Source organism: Musca domestica, unplaced genomic scaffold, assembly GCF_030504385.1.
Source record: "Musca domestica strain aabys unplaced genomic scaffold, Musca_domestica.polishedcontigs.V.1.1 46, whole genome shotgun sequence".
NCBI classification, from domain to species: Eukaryota; Metazoa; Arthropoda; class Insecta; order Diptera; family Muscidae; genus Musca; species Musca domestica.
In genome coordinates this window covers 5,734,407-5,742,095 of record NW_026712336.1, presented here as the reverse complement: position 1 = coordinate 5,742,095, position 7,689 = coordinate 5,734,407, and positions in this window count along the sequence as shown.

Here is a 7,689-nt window from a genome sequence, read left to right as displayed (position 1 = left end):
TATTTAAAGAGGTTAGTAGTAAATTTTTCTACGGCATTTATGTTGAGAAGAGGTTTTGTGTTTGCAACAATTGAAATTGAAAGGAAAAATGATTGAAGTTTAACTAAACAACGACTATGGTGATGCCGTATAGGTTGAGGATGTTGAAATGTATGGAGGTGATTGGAGTATATTCAAGCTCGTCTTGGCACTACACTTAAGGGCGCATTATAAGCGTTTATGGTAACTAAAAAGGCACGGAGGCTCTCGAGATATATTAATCAAAAGTATACTACTATCAATATAATTTTTACGTCCTAATCTTACAAACACGGAATTCGATACGGTCATCTTATACCCGATCGAAATAAGGTTTATCTCTTGGGACGAATTAAATTTTAAGTCATGTCAGTCCGATAGCTAGGAAGTATCGTATTTGACCCAAACTTGTTATATCCTAATATTTTGACCACATTTAATCGATTCTGAACATGGACGATATTGATTCATTCCTTCACTTTTTCTGATGCGATTTTAATAAAACCATTTAAACCCCAAAAAGTACCTACATTCTTGATCAGCATAAGATTCTACTTTGATATAGCCATGTCTGTCCGTCTGTGGAAATCACTCTAGCAAATGGAATGAAGTATGTGGACAAAATTCCACTCTAATATATTTTTCTCGTAGAATTTGTATACCCTCCACCATAGTATCGAGGATATATTAAGTTTGTCATCCCGTCTGTAGAACTTCGAGATATATATTATAGATCAGCATAAAATTCTATGTCGATTTAGCGATGTCTGTCCGTCTATCCGTCTGTTGAAATCACTCTAGCTTCCGAACGAAATGAAGTGGGTTGATAAAATTTTACTCAAACGTATATTATGTTTGCAGGACTTTTGGTATTAAAAATGGGCAATGTAGGTCCACGTTTTGGTATATCCCCCATATAATGGTACCTCCCTGTTTTCGGTATTTTGTTTCAATGTTTCAAATTTGGTATTTGAAGTTCGTAACGGATACTATAGCCAATGACAGAAAATTGTCTGTGCAGTTCCACGCCTTCGTATAGCCCTCATATATCGGCACCTCGTGATATTCGATATTTTGATGATTTTAGCGACATTATTCACCGGAATTGTTTAAAATTTTATATTTGAGGTTCGTAATGGATACTACAGCCTACGACAGAAAATTGTCTGTGCAGGTCCACGTTTTGGTGTAGCCCCCATATAATAGTACCTCCCGATATTCGATGTTTTGATGTTTTAGCTACATTATTCACCGATTTTTTTCATGTTTCACATTTGAATATTGTAATGGCTATGACAATAGTTGTCTATGCAGGTCCACGTCGTCGTATAGACCCTAATATAATGGCTACATTCGGTATTTACCAAACAGAATTTTTTATCGGATTTTATTTTTTAAAAATTGCCAAATTCGTTACAAATAGTGAAGGGTATTAAAAGTTCGGCCCGGCCAACTTACAGATTTCTTATTTGTTGTTATTGAAAATATATAGACCCTAAAAAACTTTACCTCCAGATATTCGGTATTCTAATGATTTCTGTCACTTTTTTAACCGGAGTTTTTTCCTATTTAATACTCGGAGTTCCAAGTGGGTACTAACTTCTTATGACACGGAAAATTTCCCTATTTTGCAGTTGCTCTACTGGTCACAATTAAAGACCAATCGACACCGAAGTCTGTATGAGGTTAAAGTATAGAACAAGGCAATAGCCTAGAATTTAAAATGACCATAGGATTATATTCAGAGGGTAAAATTGAGCACAACCTTTGCATGACATTTTTTTTAATACCTATTAGCATGACAGAGGGCGTAAATATAGGACAGATGCCAGGGGACAAAAACCAAAGGAAACATTTTTGCAGGACTACGTGACATTACTTGAAACATGAAATCGACCAAAATGGGTTTGAACCTAAGGGGGCTCTCTAATATATTATTATATCAACTGGTTGGCCCACAAGACTACAGAATTAGCTTTTTGTATTTTAGTGCAATTTACATTTCCGGAACAAAAATCATAGAATTTTCATACAGTTCCTGGTAAAAAGCGCGAATTCCGCCCTTATAAAAAGTGGATTTTTATGCCCTCAGCCATATGGCTAGAGAGGTACAGAGAGATACAGTATAGAGAGATACAGCAAAGACGTGCCTCATTGAAATAACGGTTTAAGACACTAGGTCTCTTCGGACCAAATCCGTTTCAGGACATTTAGAGTGGATCTAGCGATTTCCTTCCGTCTGTTTGGCTGGAGCGCAAGATAACTCTCGAAGGGAGTATCTGATCTGATCCAAAATTGGTACATCGTAATATTATTATCAAACTTAGATTGAGCTCGGAGATGGGCATTATCGGTGCACTTCTTCCGGTACCTCACACAAAATGTCAAATTTTTCAAAGAAAATAATTCATTGGATAGAAAGAGAAAGTCGGATTTAGCTCCAACTTTGCAAATCCCAATATTGCCATTAGTGCTACAGCAGGTGCGAAAATGATCCAATCCATCAATTACCTCCCCCACAAAGTGTCATAATTTTAAATAATTATAACTCTTATAAAATGTGATGTAAGAGTCTGATTGTATACAAATTTCAAACATCACAATAATTTTATTAACCCACGATCTGGTAATAAGATGGAATATATCGGTCCACTCCTTCTGGTTCCTCTCCCACAAAAGTTAGAATTTTTTTAAAACGCCAAATAAACATCGTATTCCATTTAGACTTGGCACATCTGAATATTTTATTAACACAAGATCTCTTATAAAGGCGGTAGGGATCGGACCATTCTTCCTGGTACCTCCCCCACAAAGGCTCAAAGGTTTGAATAATCAAAACGATCATAAAATCCGAAATAAGCATGCGGTTCTCTTTAAATTACAAACATCACATAATTTTAATTGACCCATCGTCTGATGTGAAGATGGAATATATCGGTCTACTCCTTTTGGAACCTTCCCCACAAAGGGTCAAAATCTTGAGTAACCATGAAGCTCATAAAATGCGGAATTAACATCCGATTCCATACGGATTTGGCACGTCTCAATATTTTTATCAATATAAAATATGTTATAATGATGGTAGGGATTCGACCATTCCTTCTGGTACTTTTCCATAGATGGTCAAAGTTTTGAATAACAAAATGATCATAAAATCCCAAATAAACATCCGGTTCTCTTCAAGTTACACATATCACAATATTTTTATTAACCCAATATCTAGTGTTAAGATGATATATGATGGTCCACTCCTTCTGGCACCTCCACCACAAAGGGTCAAAATTTTGAGTAACCATGAAACTTATAAAACGCGAAATTTTTATCCGATTACATTCCAGACATGGTACATCTCAATATTTCAATCAACACAAGATCTGTTATAAAGCTGGTAGAGATCGGACCATTTCTTCTGGTACATCCCCCACATGGGGTTCAAGATTTTGAAAAATAACGCTCAAAAAAGCGAAATAAGCATCCAACTTTCTTCAAATTTCAATAATCCAAATATTTTTGCTAACGCAAGATCTGTTGTGAATTTGAAATATATCTACCAACCCCTTTCTAGTACCTCACCCCCAAAGGATCACAATTTTTCAAATCAAATTCTTGGTAAAAATCATGTTAATATTTAGGACTTCTTGGATATTTTTTTTTTCTAAAAGATTCTGAGATTTGTATGAAAATTCTTTCAATCTAAATAAATCGTGGAACATTTTTTTAAACGACTTCCAGGAAAAAACCGTGTTTAGTAGGAACATTTTCAATAAATTTTTAGAGGTAGTATATACTTATTACAATGAACTTGATTCTTATTGAAAATTTAGGGAACGTACCCAATAAGGGTCCTCATTATAGCCGCTATTTCTATTTTGTCCATTTTAACCACCATAACATACTTCTCAAAATTTCAAAAGCATCAAATTCCCTCCTTGGCATACTCACTCCGACTAGCTGGTAGGGTATCATGTGCAACATTAAATCTAGACACTATTTTACAAAGTCATTCGTGTAACGGCAATATCATAATTATTGGGGATACAAATTATAGAGATTTTTACTTTGATTATGACTTTAAAATACAGTTTAAAATATTTCTATTTATTTCAGATAAATTGTAAAAAACCAAAATTGTTTTGACGGCCACAGCAAAGCAAAAAATGGACAACCAACAACAACACACATAACCCATAGTGAAGGGAGCAACCAGAAAGCTCTTAACGAAAACTGATAAAACACACAAACTTACAAACCTGTAAATCTATTGCTAGCTGGTTTATGACTACTATTGTCCTCTTTGGCTTAGCTTATGCTTTGGGATTTTTTTTAGTATATTGCAAAATTTCCGAAATTCTCATAAATCTTAATAATATTCTTGGAAATTTATGGCAAGAATCTGTGAGATGACTAGTTAAGGAATTGATAAAAGGTGAACTGAGTTTTGTACAATGTAATAACAATAAATTCCCATTTTGCATATTCATTTTCATTAGCAGCAATTTAAGGAAAGAATGTGTAAAGTTCAGGCATCTTCTATTCCTTTTGGTAGAAACGATATTCTTCTGATATTTTTGTGAGTCCAGAGATGTTATCGCAATTAATTGTTAATTATTTGATTCCACTTTAGAATCATTTTTACAAAAGAAGATAGAAAACAATGGCAACAATTAAACCAGTAAGGAAAAGTTAAAAGTCGGCCGACTATATGATACCCTACACCACTATGCGTATTTAGAAGAGCTTCCAAAAGCTAACAAAAAAGTTTATATTCGGAATTTATGAGAAGTAGATCATACCAATTATGAACCAAACAACATTGCTGTATAGTGAATGATATGACTGAAATAAGGATTACATTAAACAAGTAAAAAAACATTAAGTTCGGCTGGGACCTTAGGGTAAAGGAAATATTAGAAGAAATGTGGCAAAAACCATTAAAATGCCGAATATCGGGAGGTATCGTTATATGGGGCTATACCAAATCGTGGACCTACACATGCAATCTTTCGCCAACGGAGCTAGAACCCATTATGACCTACAAATACCAATTTTCAGACAAATACGTGAAAAAATGTGGCAAAAATAATCAAAATACCGAATATCGGAAGGTACCTTTATATGGGGGCTATACCAAAACGTGGAACTATACATGCAATGTTTTGCCACACGTACAGGGACCCGTTATGACCTACAAATACCAATTTTCAGACAAATCCGTGAAAAAATGTGGCATAAATCATCAAAATACCGAATATCGGGAGGTACCGTTATATGGGGACTAGAACGTGGACCGATATATCTCATATTCAATACCAACCATCCTAGACACAATACCATTTTCTCTGCTAAATTTCGGCGCTCTACGTCAAATAATGTGGGCTGTATCGTGATTTCAACAGACAGACAGACGGACATCGTTAAATCGACTTAGAATTTTATGCTGATTATGAATATATATACTTAATGGGGTCTACAACGAATATTTAAGGATGTTACAAATGGAATGACAAAGTTAATATACCCTCCTTTCCAAGGAGGAGGGTATAAAAATATTTATTGGAGCAGTGGATATTATGGACCGAGTTTTACCAAATGGTAAAATTCGGATGAATATGATTTTTTTTTAATTTGGCTGATATTACATATATTGAGAGCAATAGCCAAAAAATCGGATGAAGATGTATACGAAGCCACATAATATTCTGAACCTATGTCGATAAACTTTGGCATAGGTATTTTCGAGCTGTATATAAGGGTGATATAAAAAAACTGCAACCAATCTTAGATTCCTGTCATTTCTAAGCCACTCGTCCGACAGCTATTAAAATTATTCCAGTGGCAGCTCATTGTATTGTTTACAAGCATACAAAAGAATGTTGGTGAGCATTTTCCAGAATAAAAGTTATTGGAAATGGAATTCAAGCGTGATAGTGTGAATTCTTCATATCTGGCTGGAAAACCACAAGTGCCTATCGTTAGGGCAATCCAGCATTTAAATGTGAATAAATATTTTGTGTCTCGTACCATCGTTCGTTACCGTGATAATTGGTTCGAAAAGTGATAAAATGGTTCGAAAAGTAAAGAAGGGACTTGATCAAAACCCGCGATGCAGTGACCGAAAAATGGCTCGTGAGCTAAACTTATCGCAATATTTCATTCGGCAAACATTGAAAAATGAGCTCGGGGTAAAGCCACTGAAATTTCAAAAAGAAAAGGAGCAAGAACTAAGATCTAAAAGAGTTGCTTCGCTTGGCCGAAAATGGTGAACTGCCGAATTTGGTTTTCTCCGATAAGAAAACATTCGTTGTCCAGCAGTTTATAAACAAAGAAAATGATCGCGTTAACTTGCCAAGAGGTCAGCTGAAATTGTGCAACTTAAGTTGGCCACCAGAACTCAAGCGCCGGCCATGGTGATGGTGTGGGCCGCCATAGCAGCCGATGATCGCCCTCCGCTCGTTTTAATCGACCGTGGCATCTGAGTATATGCCGAATATTATAGCGAAAATATTCTGGAGGGTGGATTAAAGCCTTGGGCATGCAAACATTTTGGCCGCAGACCTTGGACATTCCAACAGGACTCAGCACCATCGCACTCAGCACGCGCAACCCAAGAATGGTTAAAAAATGAGGTTCCTCGTTTCATTTCCAGCGCACAATGGGCACCAAAATATCCGAATACCAATCCGTTGGACTATTGTGTCTGGAGTACATTTTTGGAAAGCAAGGTTGACACTATAAAATACTATAGTGTCGATCACCTCAAGCAAGCGCTTCACCGGGAATGAACCAAAATGCCGCAGAGCAACATTTGGGCAGCGTGTGACAGTTTCATTGGCCGTTTGAAGGCCATACTCCGTGCCAAACCTGACCGATGCGAACAAATCTAAACTTATTCCAAAATTTAATACAAGGTTGCCCATATTCGACGGACCTTTGGGCCCTATCGGCCCATTCCAATCGACGAGGCTTGTCCGCAGGCAACATTCTTTGCGTCAATTGAATTTTGAACGGAAACAAATGCAAATCAATGCGAATAATCCGTTGTAAAGTGGACCGAGCCATGCCCAACTGCTGAGAACGGCGTTTTTGGGATGTTCTTGGGGACCTCTCAACACTGGCTCGTACGGCAGCGATATTCTCTGCCGATCGCCTTGGTCGACTTTTATATGGCCTCTTCGGATTAGAAAGAGCCTTACCAGTCGAAAATTTTTCGTATAAACGCTTAATGGTGTTCTTAGAAGGCGCACTTCTCACATTTTTTAATGTTTTAAAAGCACGTTGAGTTTTCACAATTGACTTCTTCTGTTGAATGTAAATTTCAACTATTTCAGAGCGCTCCCGTGGCGTGTATTGGTTCATGGTAAAAATCTGCTTTGACTGACACTTCAAACGCGGTATGTCATTAAGCGATGTGACATCACTGTCAAAAGTTATGGCGTTGCCAGATGGGTCCGTCGAATATGGGCAACCCTGTATTGTTAGGCTGCATCTGATATCTGGTACCGAATATCTTTCTTGTGGAGAGCATGTGAGGGACTTAAATTCCCAAATCGGATGACTAATTTATAGCTATATCCGAACCGATTTTATCCAAATTTGTTGCACTAGCTTCTATACTGAGTTCGGTTGGATGTGCAAATTCAGGTCATTTGGACTGATTTGGCCATTTGGAGC